Here is a 17,262-nt window from a genome sequence, read left to right on the forward strand (position 1 = left end):
GAGTTGTTAGTGATTTTATATCGTGACACTGGTGCTGGCACATAGAAATGCATTTGCAGTAGCAACACGTGAATCTATGTTATGTTTATGGTAAAAATGAGCCTTAAATGCCCTGTATGAACGAAATGTTTCATGACAATCTGTAGCGGCGCACTTGAACTTGCCGCGTGGTTCATTACGAAGAAGTCTGGCATGTAAAACTTGCTCCCTAAGGTTTTGCACTGATATTCCACAGAAATAACAGCTAAACATTTTAACCACATGAACAAAAACACACTCTACTGCTGTTTTAAACACCTAAATAATGATGGACTTTATAGAGTTTGCAAGGCTACTACATGCGCTGCCTAGACATGTTTATGCGTCATGAAAACAGGGACAGGATACATGCTACTCGTGTTTAAAATCACACACTCCATAAAACAGTTTAATCCACCTTACCAATGTGCCCATAAACATTTATCTTAAAGAATATTTCTACCAATTTGTAGTTCAGCTCCGACAATGCTTCGCAAAAAACGGCATTTCTACACTGCTAAAATGTGGAAAAGCAAATGCTGCCGTGTGCTGCCGCACCAATCAGTATTCAGCTAATCAAATTCTTTGCCCACTGGCAACAAGGCGCAATGTTATCATGATTGGACGATGCTTAACAGTTACCTTTCAAATGCTTGTTGAATTTTTCTTACATTAAAACAAACTCCTGAGGACAGAGACAAAACATCATTGAATTTCAGAAATTTTACACACCATAAAAGATTTAGAATCACTGTTAATTACAGCAAAACAATGTTTCACTTCTGAAAATCAAATAGACAAATGTCATGGTGGACATTTTTAAGCGTTTTAGGCAGACAATTTAAGCATACATACAAAGTCCTTATATTACAACTTTACACAGACAAAGATGATTTTATCAAACAGATTATTTATGTCTTCTGTCCTGCATTGAGGTTTTCAATTGCAGACTGCACAGGGGTGTCAAATATGTTTATGTATTTGTAATAAGATATGTTAGGAGGGCAATTCCATGAAACAACCTTACAATAAAAAAAAATTGTTTTTAACAAAGGTATTTTCAGATCCATGACACATGTATTCCCTTTTGTAAAATAGAAAGACAAAATCTTTTTTTTTTATGGTAAGTAATGCAGTGTATTTTGTTAATTTTACTGCAATAAACCATATTTTAAAATGTTTTTATTTGTTACATTTTAGGTCTTACTCTGTAAAACTAATTACTGTTTTTTCACTGTAAATTCTATGGTTATTGCAAGTTTTGTGAAATACCATTTTATCCTGTAGCATTTATACTGTATTTTTGCACTTTTTAACACTTTTTCATAAAATTGTTCTGATGACTTTTTGAAAATTCATATTTTCATAATTATTATATTTTTATGAAAAAAGTCACATTTTTGTCAAAATATGATGTCATGTCATCTACTGAATTGCACTTTTATTTATGTTTTACAATTTTAATGAAATTAAGCTTATGAAAGAGAAAATGTATGCTTTTTAAAAAAATTACAATATGTTTATAAAACCAAGACATATTTTTGTCAAAACATATGTCATGTTTTTTTATTTATTTATTACTGCACTTTTTCACAGTTTATTATAAATTAATGTTTCAAAATATGAAAATTCATATTTTAACAATAACTAATAAAAACTTTCTTTTCGGCTTCTCCCGTTAGGGGTCGCCACAGCGGATCCTCCGCACGTTTGATTTGGCACATGTTTTACGCTGGATGCCCTTCCTAACGCAACCCTCCCCACCCTCCCCAATTTATCCGGGCTTGGGACCGGCACTAAGAGTGGCTGGGGATGGTTCCCTGACCGGGAATCGAACCCGGGTCGCAGCCGTGGGAGCGCTGCATCTTAACCACTAGACCACCAGGGGACCCTTTAACAATAACTAATATTTTAAAGAAAAAAAGTACTTTTTTCAAAAGATTTTTCATGACACTTTTTAGTTTTTTTTGTTCACATTGCATTTTTTTTTTTACGTTTTTTTCATTAAATTATGCTTCTAAATATTAACATTTATATTTTCATAATAACTATCATTTGTTCATAAAAAAAATCTTATTATTGTCAAAACGATTTTTCATGTCCCTTTTTTTTTTTCGTTTACGTATTGCAATTTTTTCAATGGTTTTTCATGAAATGATGTTTATGAATATAAAAAAATATTTTATGAATCTATCAAATTATCATAAAAATGTCATTGTTTTAAAAACATAATTTGTCATGTTACTATTTTTTGCAATTCTTTACGGTTTTTCACCAAATTATGCTTCAGAATATGAAAATTATATTTTCACAACAACTACCATAGTTTTTGGAAACCGAGTAAAAATTTTGACAAATCATGACTTATGTCATATCTCATCATAAACAAGTAAAAACGCTTTCTCTTCATCCTGGGAGGCTGAGACTTATGGAATAGCATTTTCAGTGCCTAAAAAGTTCAGTGTTGACAGCACATACACGTGTTTGCCAAACCTGAGGCGTTCATTAGTATTTAGCGAATTATGTCTTTCTAAACAATTTCCGTACGCTTTTTACAGTTTTAACAGTTTTTCATGAAATTTTATTGTAATATTCACATATTTATGATAAGAAATGACATACCTTATCATAAATATGTAAATGTATTGTGCTCAAGTGCATGCTGTATGCGCAAATGTGCATTGGTTCAAAAACTGCTTCCCCTTTGAAACATAGTCATGTCAAAAAAACGTTTTTATAAAATAATCATCATGAATATGAAAATTTATATTTTAACAGTAATTATTATTTTATTATAAATAAAGTCATATTTTTCTCAAAACATTAAGTTGTCAAGTCACTTTTTTGTTTTTCAGTCACTTATTTCTCCTTTTAATGGGTATTCATAAAATTATGAAAAAATTCATAACTATCATGTTTTAATGAATAAAGTCATATATTTGACAAAACAGGTTTTTTTGTGTGTCACTATTATTTTCACCAATTGCACTTTTAATGTTTTTTCATGAAATAATGTTTCTAAATATGAAAATTTATATTTTCATAATTATAATTTTATGAAAAGTCATACTTTTGTCAAAGCATGATTTGTCATCACTATTTATGTGTTTTGTTAATTTATTGCACCCATTAATGTTTGCTAAAGAATATCTTAATTTATATTTTCATAACTCATTTTTTTTAATAAAAAAAAAGAACTTTAAGATCCCATGTCAACCTTTCGTTCATGTATTGCTCTTTTCAATGTATTTTTAATGAAATTATACTCATGAATATGAAAACATATTTTAACAATTACTATCATATGAAAAAAGTACGATATATATCTTGACTCTTGACTTGATTTAACAATATTATATTTTTATTATAAAGTCTATTTTATGTCAAAACATGATTTGTCATCTCACCTTTTCTGTTTTGTCTTTATGTATGCCACTTTTTTTTTTTTACAGTTTTTCATGAAATTATGCTTATGAATATGACCATTTATATTTTAATAATAACTATTATATTTTTATGAAATAAGGCCTACGTTCACGTATTGCACTTTTTTTTTTGTTTTTTAAAGTAATTATGTTTTTAAATATGATAATATATATTTTAACAATAACTATAATTTTTTTTAAAGTTATGTCACCCTTTTGTTCACTTATTGCAAATTAAATGGGTTTTTAAAAATATTATTATTATTATTTCAAAAAAAGAAATATGTCTCTTTGAGGATATGTATAGATCCATTGTACCCCAACAAAGCACTCCTCAGACCACATCATCCATTAAAAACTATTGAACTGGTTATTGCTGGCATGGTGGGGGCCAAGGTCTTCAGCATCCTTGAATAATAATACGGATTTTGGCAGATCTCTTCAGATAAGGCATCAATTAAGCTGACCACATTTATGACGCCTTTCAGCAGGTACAGATTCTTATGTATGCCTAATGGGATTTCCACTGGCAGTGAAGTATTCCAGCTAACCATGGAACATCATTTTGAAGGACAGCAATGTCAAATTGTGGTAGATAGCATCCTTGTCTGGGGTGCACACTACAGGAACACAATGAACGACTGAAAACAGGTACTTCACAAAATCCATGCCTGTAACATGAAGCTAAACCTCAAGTGCAAATTTTGTGTCACCTCTGTCTCCTATGTAGGCCACCTCCTGACTGCTGACGGGCATTAAACCTGACTTTGACAAGACTATAGACAGCCGCCAAATGGCAAAACCTGATGACAAACAGTTTCTTGGCATGACAAACCATTAATCAAAGGTTATTCTATGCTATAGTGATGTCACAGGCCCTTTACATGTACTCTTAAAGCAAGATGATGGCAGATCCAAAATGGTGCTTCTTTCATTTTTTTAGCCCTCCTTACACAACATATGGATCTCGGAGCAACCAGTGTCCTTGTGTGCCAAAATCGGCAAACACTCCAAAAACACATTAACAACCCTAAAATCAAAATAAATGATGATTGGTGGCAGAAGCTATGAAACCTCGACTTGCTTCGAGGACCAGGCCTCCAGCCCTCCCGGCAGATGGACGGAGAAGGGAGAATCAAAAGCGGTGCACATGGAAGCGGAAACTCAGAAAGGGAGTGGGGGCCAGTGTTAGACTAACGTCTTACCATCCATCCTTCTAGCAAATGTCCGCTCCCTGGACAATAAATTAGACTACATCAGACTCCAACAAGCTACTCTGCATGAGTACAGACACTGCTAAGTCTTTGTGTTCACAGAGACGTGGCTGGGCGACAGAGTTCTGGACGCCACCATTCAGCTGAACTAGCAAGCTTTTGTGCCGACAGAAATGCAGCTCTGTGCAGTAAGACTCATGCCGGCAGTCTGTGTGTTTACATCAACATGGAATGGTGTAAGAACTCTGTCCTCATTTCAACCTACTGTTCACTGCTGGTGGAGTTTATGGTTGTGAGATGTAGACCTTTTTCTTTACCCCAGGAATTTACCACCACTATTGTGCTCGAAGTGTATATTCTGTGTACTCTACAGGACCATTAGCGAACCTCAGAACACACACACCCTAAAGGATTGTTTTTTGTTGTTGAAGATTTCAACCATGCAAATCTCAGGACTGTGCTCCCTAAATTTTATCAGAATGTGGACTTTGCAACCAGAGGCAACATCAACTTGGAGGAATGCTCTAACCAGAAGCAGGGGAGCAGAGGACAAGACAGCCTTCAGAACAGCAAGAGCCAAACTGTCCTGTGCCATCAGAAAAGCGAAGTGCGCACACACCAAGAGAATCCACAGTCATTTCCAGGACAGCGGAGACACCCGATGCATGTGGCAGGGCATCCAAGAGATCACATCTACAAGACAACTTTACCTGCTTGAGACCGTGACGCCTCCCTCCCAAATGTGCTGAATGACTTCTACTTTAAGGTGCAGAACAACTTGGCAGCGAGGAAGACCACCCCACCTTCCAGAGACCAGGTGCTTTGTCTAACACAGCTGAAGTGAGAAAAACTCTATGCATAGTTAACTCACAGAAGTCTGAAAACAGACAACATTCCTCACAGAGTGCTCAGGGAATGTGCAGAACAGATAGCGGATGTCTTTACTGAAATCTTTAACATCTCTCTGAGCAGCGCATTTGTTCATTTGTGACTCAAGACAACGACCAATGTCCCCGTGCCGAAGAAGTCTACATAGTCTCCTGACTCAATGACTATCATCCCATTGTACTCACACCTAAAATGATGAAATGCCTCGAGAGGCTCGTCATGAGGCACATCAAGACCCAGCTACCACACTCACCGGTGGTTCATTAACAATGAACATTGTCTCAAAGCAGCTTTACACAGATAATGTGGTGATTAAAAGTGAAATGTTCTTTATAAGTAAGTTTGTCCCTGATGAGCAAGCCCGTGGCGACTGTGGGAGGGAAAAACTCCCCGAGCTGGCATAAGGAAGAAACCTTGAGAGGAACTAGACTCAAGAGGGAACCCATTCTCATCTGGGTTGCATCAAATGACCATTTATAGCAGATATATGATGTTGCAGGGTGCAGTGATGATGATCAGAAGCGAAAAGTAGTCCTGAGTCAATGTAGCAGACTGTTGACATTAAAGAAGTAGTCTGCTGGTACCGATTTTTAAGAATAAGGGAAATGTGCAGACCTGCAGTAACTACAGGGGAATAAAGTTGATCAGTCACACCATAAACTTATGGGAAAGAGTAGTTGAAGGCAGACTGAAAAAAGAGGTGACCATCTGTGAGCAACAGTATGGTTTCATGACAAGGAAGAGCACCACAGGAGAATTATTTGCTTTGAGAATGTTGATGAAGAAGTATAGAGAAGGTCAGAAGGTGTTGCATTGTGTTTTTGTGGATTTAAAGAAAGCTTACGACAAGGTGCCGAGAGAGGAGTTGTGGAATTGTATGAGGAAATCAAGTGTGGCAGAGAAGTATATGAGGGTGGTGCAGGAAATGTATAAGGACAGTGTGACAGCAGTAAAGTGTGCAGTAGGAATAACAGAATGGTTCAAGGCGGAGGTGGATTTGAATCAAGGATCAGCTCCAAGCGCTTTCCTGTTTGCAGTGGTGATGGACAGGTTGATGGATGAGGTCAGACAGGAGTCTTCATGGACTATGATGATTGCAGATGATATTGTGATTTGTGGTGAGAGTAGGGAGCAGGTTGAGAAGAGCCTGGAAAGATGGAGGTACGCTTTGCAGAAAAGAGGAATGAAAGTCATTAGGAGTAAGACAGTGTACATGTGTGTGAATGAGAGGAAGGGCAGTGGAGTGGTACGGTTGCAGGGAGAAGAGGTGGGGAAGGCGGAGGAGTTCAGGTACCTAAGGTCAACAGTGCAAAGTAATAGAAAGTGTGTTAGAGAAGTGAAGAAAAGAGTGGAGGCAGGGTGGAGTGGGTGGAGAAGAGTGGCAGGAGTGATTTGTGATAGAAGGGTATCCGCAAGAGTGAAAGGGAAAGTTTATAGGACTGTGGTGAGACTTGCTATGTTTTATGGTTTAGAGAAAGTGGTGTTGACTAAAAGACAGGGGGTGTAGCTGGAGGTAGTAGAGCTAAAGATGCAGAGAATTTCATTGGTAGTGACAAGGATGGACAGGATTAAAAATTAGTTTATTACAGGGACAGCGCATGAAGGACATTTTGGGACAATTAAAAGAGCCCAGATTGAGATAGTTTGGACATGTGCAGAGAAATGACATGGGGTATATCGGTAGGAGAATGCTGAATATGGAGCCACCAGGAAGGAAAAAAATAGGAAGGCTAAAAAGGAGGTTCATGAATGTGGTAAAGGAAGACAAGCAGGTAGTTGGTTTGAAAGAGGCAGATGAAGAGAACAGAGTAGTATGGAGACGTATGATCCGCTGTGGCGACCCGTGAAAGCCGAAAGAAATGAAGATTTTTTTATTTGATCATTATTAGTATAAATAATTATTATTTAACTGTTTATTTAACTAGATCCAAGATGGCAGTAGCTCGCAGCGGCCTCTCCGGATCCAAAAATGGTGCTTTCACCATATTTAGCCCGACCTTTCACAGTACATGGACACCAGAGTCAGCTGTGTTTATGTGTACGACCACCAGACACTGTTACGGTACAGGTATCATGCAACCAATAATCTGCATGATGAAGTTATCAATAACCTTCGCAACCTCGGCTTGCTGCGACCTCCGCCACAAAGACCAGGCCCCCAGCCCTCGGTGTTACCTGATGGCAGTGACCGGGAGAGGGGACGTCGGAAGCGCTGCTCGAGGAAGAGGAAGCGCAAGCGGGCCGGTGTTAGGCTAAATGCTAACCCTAGCCGGCCGGCTCTCCCGTATATTTTTCTTTCAAACGTCTGCTCCCTGGACAATAAACTGGATTACATCCGACTCCAGTAAACCACACGGCGAGAGTTTAGAGACTGCTGCATTTTTTGTTTTCACGGAGACGTAGCTCAGCGACAGAGTTCCGGAAGCCGCCATTCAGCTAGACGGGCTAACCGTTTTTTAAGCCAACAGAAACGCAGCTCTGTGTGGTAAGACTCGCGGTGGTGGCGTGTGTTTATATCAACACGGAATGGTGCAAAAACTCTTTGCTTGTTTCACGATATTGCTCATCGCTAGTGGAGTTCGTGACTGTAAGATGCAGACCTTTTTATTTACCACAGGAATTTACCACTATTTTTATTGTCGGAGTGTACATACCTCCCAGCGCTAATGCTAAGAAGGCACTGAGTGAACTCTATGGCGTTATTAGCGACCTGCAGAATGTTCACCCCGACGGATTGTTTATTAACGCCGGAGATTTCAACCATGTGAATCTCAGGACTGTACTCCCTAAACTCCATCAGCATGTGGACTTTGCAACGAGAGGAGCGAACATGCTGGATCTTGTTTACACAAACATCCCCGGGACGTATCGTGCGGAGCCCCGCCCCCATCTCGCTACTCAGACCACTGCACTGTTATGTTAAATCCAGCATACAGACCGCTCATCAGACGCTCTAAACCGGTTCTGAAACAGGTGAAAAACTGGCCAAAAGGAGCTACTTCTGCTCTTCAGGACTGTTTTGAGTGCACTGACAGGGACATGTTTAGAGAGGCTGCAACCAATGGTGATTCCATCAACTTGGAGAAGTACACATCAACAGTGACCAGCTACATCAGCAAGTGCGTTGATGTGACCATCTCCAAGACCATCACTACACGCTCCAACCAGAAGCCGTGGATGACTGCAAATGTGTGTGTGCTGTTGAAACAAAGAGACTCTGCCTTCAGAACAGGGGACAAGACGGTCTTAAAAACAGCAAGGGCCAAACTGTCCCCGTGCCATCAGAGAGGCAAAGCGCACACACGCAAAGAAAATCCACGACCACTTCTAGGACAGCGGAGACACCTGGGGCATGTGGCAGGGCATCCAGGCGATCACTAACTACAGCATTACCTGCTTGTGACCGTGACACCTCCCTCCCAGATGCACTAAACGACTTCTACACCAGGTTTGAGGTACAGAACAATAACATGCACCTTTTGCACTTTTGACTGTTTTTTTTTATTATACTATACTGTTATACTATACTGTTTACATGCTATCTTTTGCAGCTCTTGACAGCTGCTGTTTTTTTGCACTACACTGTGTCTGTTTATATTCACTCCCGGGTATAGTTTTTAGTTATATAGTTTAGTTTTAGTTCTCCTCGCACAGTACTGTATAATCAGAGTATACAGTAGTTTTATTGGTTGGTGCTATCTCAGGTTTTGTGTCTTGTCTTGTGTTGTCTGTCTGCACTGTCTGTCTGTACTGTTTTTGTCTGCACTGTTTGCACCAGGTTGCACATTTGATGCACTTTATGTAGCTTGTGTTGTGTTGTAGCTCTATGTTGTTGTTTAGTGTAGCACCAGGGTTCTGGAGAACAGTTGTCTCATTTTTACTGTGTACTGTGTACCACTGTGTATAGTAGAAATGACAATAAAAGCCTCTTGACTTGACTTAATCTGACTTGCTGTTTTTTTGCACATCCATTTGACTGCACATCCTTCTATGTTTTCATTTTGTGTATAATTAAACTCCTGCATTAAGTTTTTTCTTGCCCACTGCACTGTATAAAACACAGTAGGTCATATCTGTCAAACATTAATTTCTTGCCACAGGGTTGGAATTGGGCACATCACCCCCACAAAAATAAATCCTGCCTTTTATTGTGCCCCACCTGTCATGTCTTTATTCCCCACTAGAATGTGGTAACCTATACTTTAAGAACCACTGAATTAGGATATGCTTTAAATTTGTAATTATATGTAATAATATAAAGATAATTCATAATGCACTTTTCAGAATGTACTAGTAGAGCAGAGCTGCATGATGAAAAAAAAGTTGCAGTAAGTAAAATAAGTAAAGCATCAGTAAAGCATTCTAATGTTTTAAATTTCATAAAGGTCAGTGGTGGGCCGTCAGGGCCCGCAAAGCCTTCTCTGCTGACCTAAACACTTTCAGAAGCACCGACCTACATTTACAACCTAACACATCTGGGTTAGACTTTTTTATAGCTACAGAGAAAGAGAAATGTTTTTGGTCTCGGACATACTTAAAAATACATTTTCAAGAAAAGCTAGAAATTGTGAGGAAAGATCAGCCAATTCCGAAGCTAGCTAGCTTGTCCCAGCCCGGGAAATGCCTTATGACTCTGCATCTCTGGTGAGTAGGTTGTATTTTATTTACATTTTATGTTTTTGTCATGTTATTAGACAAATATTGATTATGAACTGCCCCAGATGATGTTGGTGGCACAGTTGCGGTTGTAGTGTATAGGTTTGGAGCTTGCTTTAGTAAAAATGGTATTCACCCCCCATATGTGAAATGCCTCTCTCTCTGTAATGCCACATGTTGTTATATGGCGTTTTTGTATAGTAATGATGGTTTCTATAATTGCAACATGATAGTGGTAGGTATTAAGAGGTGGATTGAGTCGGGTAAGTCCTCACTGAAGGCCCAGGTACCAAATGCATGGCCCGCCACTGATTTAGGTGATGGTTGTACAAAAAAGACTTTTTTTTTTTAAAAGTGTTTTGATGCCAGGACATATTCTGCTTTCTCTCTCATTAAGACAAATCTTGCTGGTTTACCTGCCTCCTCCCTATCCACAGCTGATATTCATCCACACCCCTGCTGCCACAACCACGTTTACAAATAATTGTACCAAAAGATTCAAATCAACATGTTTCTTATACTGCAGTGTAATTGATTTGTGTTGTGATTTGGGTGTGTGTATCTGTTTGTTTAAGCTGGAGAGTTTTATGTTATTGGTATTAACAATCATGACAGCACTCAGCAAATTTTTGGAGAAACTCAAGGCTGATGCTACTTCAGGATGAGACACATTAGAGGCAAGCCCCAGTACTAACTGTGTTTACTTTATTTTGCTATTTAGAATAGTTTCAAAATGGTATATACAATTAAGCAATTAACTGTAGGCGTGTCCAGTTTTAAAGCTATACTATAGAGTAACATACACTCAAATATTCAATAGGTATATATAAATAGGTTTATTTGTTTGAAGTTTTTGTATTTGTTTGCTAGTTACTTCCTTTGAACGTGGATGTGCAAAGTTATTTGATTAAAAACTGGGAACTGGGAATTATTGTATAATAAGTAATAGCTGATGATGTAATATATTGTGTTTAAGTAATTTAAAGTTTTGCATTTGAATCCGTGTGCAAGGGACAAGGCCGAAAATCAATATCCAATACTGTTAGTATTAAGATGGGCCTCGAACTAGTTCTCTAAACACACATTACTATGTTGTCTGTTCAGTGTCTATAGGATCTTTACGATGCTAGTATGAAGGTATATGGAATGTCTTTGTCTGGGCTCGCACATCGTCTCTAGGTAACGTATGTAACCCTGGTTCCCTGAGGGAACGAGACGCTGCATCAACAGCTTTGGGAGCGTTACACGATGACAAGGAGCTCCCAATATGGGGCCGCAAAACAGGAACAGTTATCTTCTGTGGGTCCACACTCTGAATCACGTGTGTAATCTGTCCAACTGTAAGGCGCAAACAGGAAACTATAAAAGCACATGTGGTGAAGACAATGATAGATTCCGAAATGGAAGGAAGTGCTGCTGGGATGCAGAGAATGTGGTCTGGAGATGCAGTGTCTCGTTCCCTCAGGAAACCAAACTTACATACGTAACCTAAAGATGTTTTCTTTCAGGAACTTGAGCTGCATCAACAACGCTTTGGGAACGAGATTACCCTAAACTAAACAGGCCCTGCATAGTGTGGATGGGCACAGCCAGGATGGGGGAGCCTTTAGTGGGCCTAAGGTCAAGGCTATAGAACCTGACAAAGGTCAAAGGGCAATTTGTTTATAACACTGTTTCTCATGGCAGCCGTTTTAACCAGCATTGTGCTTCTAAGCAACAGACTATCTTGCACAGTTAAGACAGACACCCTGAAACAGACATCACACTGGAACAGACATTGTCACTCTTTAATTCCTCTCTCAGCTGTCCCAGGTACATTGTACTCACTGGTAGATTTTTCAAGATGGAGTCTACATATATGTTCATGTCCTCTAAGAACTCCTACTTTCTGAGAGTCTTCCTGTAACTCTCTCTGTTTTACAGGAGCACATTAAAGAGTGTCCGCTACCCACAAGCTTTTTCCTGGCATGTGAACTCAGCTCGGTCTGAGTGAGAGATCTCGATGCATAAGCTATAGGCTTCCACCCTTTCTGAGACCTCTGCATAAGGACAGCCCCTAGTCTGTAGGACAAAGCATTTACTGACACTTTGCAGTCTCTATTTGCATCATAAATAAGGTGGAGCAGGTGGAGATAATCCTTCAGAGATTGACAGCCAGTCGCAAAGAGCTTTATCTTTGTATGCCAGTTGTGGAATGAAACTTCCTAGCTAATTTACCATTCCCAGGAAACTGAAAATTTTCTGGAAGTGTTTGGGTGCTGAAGTTACTCCAAAGGGAAGCCGTCTAAAAAAAAATAGAGACCAAACGGGGTTATAAATATTGTGTACCGTGCAGACTCGGTATCTGCCAGAATCATATATCAGCATCTAGCTTACAAAAAATGTGGGCACCAGCCAGCATTTCAAGTGTCTGTTCAACTGACGCCAAGATGTATTTCTCTCGGCGAATGGACTCATTCAACTTGAAGAGGTCTACACATATTCAAACAGCACCCGACCTCTTTGGGACCACAACCAACTCGTCATGTAATGCTGAATAATTGCAATGTTTCGTCAAAGCATACAAAGCTGTCACAAATGAATTCACTGTCTCATTTTCCTCCTACTTGTGCATTTTAACATGAGAATGTTAATAAATCACATTTCTCTTACCAACAAAGTGTGCCTTAAAGCCTGCTTTTACTGCAATATACTTAGTTTTGTCAGTGTCTGCCAGTGGCACTCCCGCTGCATTGGCCTGATCCCCCATGCAGTAAATGAAAGTATTCACTGACTGATCTCAATGATTCTGGTTCTCATCAAAGTTGTCCTGCAAGTTGCTCGCCAATTGAACCACTCGAATCGGAGGATCCATTATGCCCATTCCTGTGTATTGGAAAAGTCGAAAGGCTCGGGTGGGCATATGCTAAACGTAATACTCAGTCTCGCTGTTCTCGGCACAGCGACTGCATTATCTCCGCTGTCAATGTCAGCTCGAGCTTTTCACCCAGCGCGTCCATGCTTCTACAAGCCAACTGAAACTGCTCTCACATCAAATCACAGCACTTCTGACACCATGTTGTGTCTTGTAAATAACCCCACCCATTTGAGGTGAAATTATCTTTGCCTTTATCAAAACAAGCTTTGATGAGCTTTTTACTGTCCTATTTCGAATTACTCAGCAACAGTATTGAATAAGAATCTAGGATTGTGACTGTTACCTTGTATTATAGTGGAAAGATTAAACTGGCAGCAATAAAAGATTTTCTATAGTTAAGAAGCTCCCATTCTATGCTATTGAAATTACTTCCAATTTTGTTTGATGCCATTTACATTCTAATTTCTGAGTGGCTTGTTTAAAGTACATGAAAAATACCACAATGTTTTTTCCTTTTTGCTATAATGAATTTTCCTCTATATTTTCCAGATTGTAGTTGATAGTTGATGCTTCTTATTTACAAAGTTGTTAAATAGCTTACATGAATGTAAGTTTAACACTGTATAGTGTCCAGGTGCATATGAGTAAAACATATATTAAATAAGATAATGATCTGAAATAACTCTTGAGTGGAACATACACAATTGTTAGCAAATGTTAGCATTAAAACAAGTGTGTCTGCAATTGTAAATGGGTAATATTATTAAACCCCTGCTGAATCTACCCTTTACAGAGGGTCTCCATGATTATTCAAATGCTTTAATTAAAAAACTTTAAATTTAAAATGAAGGTGTAGGCGGTAGATTCAGTCTTATTTTTAATACTGACATAATTTTATGTCAAGTCAAGGGAAGTCAAGTAAGCTTTTATTTTCATTCCAGCCATGTACAGTACACCACATAGTAAAAAGAAACGATGTTCCCCCAGGACGAAGATGCTAAGAGAGAGAATATAGCTGGTATAATCGATAACCTTAAAACCTGACAGTCTAGGTCAAAGGACATGGTGTAAGGTCAAAAGGTCATAGGGGAGGCAATAAAATTGTATTTCTTGGTATTTATTGTCAGATGTAGAGTACTCAAAAACTCTCTCAAGTCAATTAGTTTAGTTTGTTATAACTTAATGTTGGCAGATGTAAGAAAAAGGGGGGTTTATTGCTCTATTTGAAATGTTGATCTTGTATCTTTTAAGTGTTAAGGTTCCATTAGTGTCATTGTGCTGGAATCCCACCCCGGAAGGTAAAAAAAAGTTTTGAGTAAACACGTACACACACATAGACACACACACGCACACAAGCATGCGCACACATACTTTTTCCTCAGAACACTTTAAAATCTTTAGCATTTTGAAACTTTGGCAAGAGACTTCACACCCAACCATCAGAGGATAAAGAACTTCCAATCTCCTCCAAACATAAAAAACTTTAAGAGACACTGTGGTCTACACCTTAGATAAGTTAATTTATTTAAAATGTCAAACTTGATATTTTTATATGTAATTGAATGTTCATTATTTATATATATTACCCAATGCATAATATTAATGCATTAAATATTCAGAAGACTGTACTTAATGGGTCATATTATATTTATATAATGGTTCATATTCTATTTATATATTATATATTCATAGTCATAGTCATATTATATTATGTAACAGTAACATACTGACTGTACCCTTACCACCTAGATTATTTTATTTTACTTTATTTGTTTGAACAATCTCTATACAATATATGATGTATTGCTAATATGTAATATTTTATGTTTTTACATTTTAAACAACAATGTTGTGATTCTTTCAACAACAACAACAACACAAGAATGTGTGTAAGAATAATATAACATTGGACATCCTTACAAGAACGAGTGGATCGTACCATTGTTTTGATAAATTAATTCATCTTTGAGGAAATCGACTGCCTTTTTTAATTGGAAAATTTTAAGGGTCTAAACTTTAATTTGGCTCAAGTATAAATCTTTGGATAGTTGTGTTACATTAAATATAAATCAATTAAGAATAGTCAAAATTAGACATGGCATAAAAACATCAAAATAACATTTCAACTTAAAAGCAAAAAAAATGTAATGTGAAAATACCCTAACATTGCAGAATGATTTCATGACTCCTGCAAATAGTCTATTACAAAGTGAACTGTGCACATCTGTGAACCTGTATTTAACTGAAGCAATCAACCATTCAATCAAAGTTTTAATGCCATCTCAACAGCTCGTTAGTCAGAGCTACTCAACATGATGTGTTGTATGAATTAAATCAAAGTCTGGTAATATTCGAACCAGTTTAAACAATTACAGCCATGTCAAAAAAATCAACCCAGACTTATTTAAAGCAATAAATCAGTTGAACAAAAATGTAAAATCTATAGACCTGATCAATACTGAAAATGAAAATTTTACAAATTACAACACAAACACATTCTATTACCTAAATCAAAGTTTGTTAGGGTTACAAAACAGTCTAAATGAACATAGCCATTATACGTATTTTGATCCCTTTAGTAGCCACTGTGAATCAGTTGAAAGTGAGTTTGTCCTCATTCACTGCACACAGCTTTAATATTCCCTCAACTCCAGCACCTGCTCAACAACAACAAAAGCCGTTAACTTCTCAGGACATGTTTTATTTATTTTAATCAAATCAAATTATGTTAAATGACAGACTGGTTAACTTAACTCACCACTCTGCCAGCATTTCTGAAAACTCTAGATATCGTTGAAGAAAACATGCCACCTATTGTTCAAAATGTGCAAGACGGAAAAGGATTAGACCCAAATATTTGAACATTTAAAGGACAGCTTCAATAACACAGAGATTAGAAGAAAAGTGAAATTTTCCTCTATCGCTAATGTCAACAGCTTTGCCCAATTTTATAACTATGTTTTAGAGCTTTTAAATAGGTTGATCAATGTGGCGAATAAAATGATTTCACTCTGAGATGCTGTCAAGATTAAAATTAGAGGCGATTCACTCGGTTTGTTTCATCAAGCATGCAATTAGTCAATGGGTCCATCGATTTGCAGTCTTTTCTGACCCTGCAAAATAAGTAAACAAGAAATTTTTAAGGAAGGCATATAAAAAAATTATCCAAATAGTCTGTCCACCTAGCGGTGAAGCATTTAGAAAAAAGGTAGGCTAAATATTCAGTTCAGAATAGGGGTAGCACGGTACATGAAAAAACACCCGAACCGTTCTGTTCGCTTGTCTCTGTTCGGTTCGTGTGTGCGTCGCACGGTTCGACGCATGCACAATGTAGCCCCGTGCTCAGTTTCGCCTCAGAGAGTTTCGCGCGAACATACATATAGACAGTAAAAGTTGAGTAAGAAGTGCTGCAGGAATGGCAAGTGGAGGAGATAATGAAGGCTGCCCGGAGTTGGCGGATGAGCCCGCGTCGTTTAAATCCAGTGTGTGGGAAAATTTTGGATTTCATGTTACTTACAATGACAACGGAAATAAAACAGTAGATAGAACTGCGACTGTGTGCAAGCATTGTGCAAAATGCATTCAATATGCTAATGGCAACACTTCTAATGTGTTGTCCTTTAAGGGGAGTTAACCTTTAAGTATTCAGTTTGCATGTCATTTAATATTCTCAGGTTTAATTTGTTAAATATCATTGGATGATGTCACTTCCTGTTTGGTCACTTCCTGTTTGATCCCATCCTGCTAATTTTCCGGTTTAGCATGTAAAACAAGAAGAAAGTTTGCTCTCGTTAAATAATATTTCTTCAGCTTTAAACCTCAGAGATGCAATGCCGTGAGTTGATTTTTCTCTCTTTAGATAGGAAATGTGATGTTTGATCAGTTGTTGTAAACTGTTGTTTGCTACGTGTGTACAAGCAATGCTAGTAGCTCGTGTGATTGTTACAAGTGAATTGATGTTAGTTATTTATAATGGTGTGTTTATCAAGACATAGGCTCTGAATGTTTTAGTACTTTATTCAATATTTTATGTAATGTTTTATTACAGTTTTCACCACATGTTAATGAGGTGGTCAACCTTACTACGACTCTGTCTTCATTGGCTACTTGGTTTATCTTGGTGTTTAGTCAGAGTTCCAACACACTGTACGAGAACACTACAGTGAAAAGGCAAGTTGATGTTTGAAGTGATCAATATGGCAAC

The sequence above is a fragment of the Silurus aristotelis genome (genome assembly GCF_946808225.1).
Source record: "Silurus aristotelis genome assembly, chromosome: 13".
Classification (NCBI taxonomy): domain Eukaryota; kingdom Metazoa; phylum Chordata; class Actinopteri; order Siluriformes; family Siluridae; genus Silurus; species Silurus aristotelis.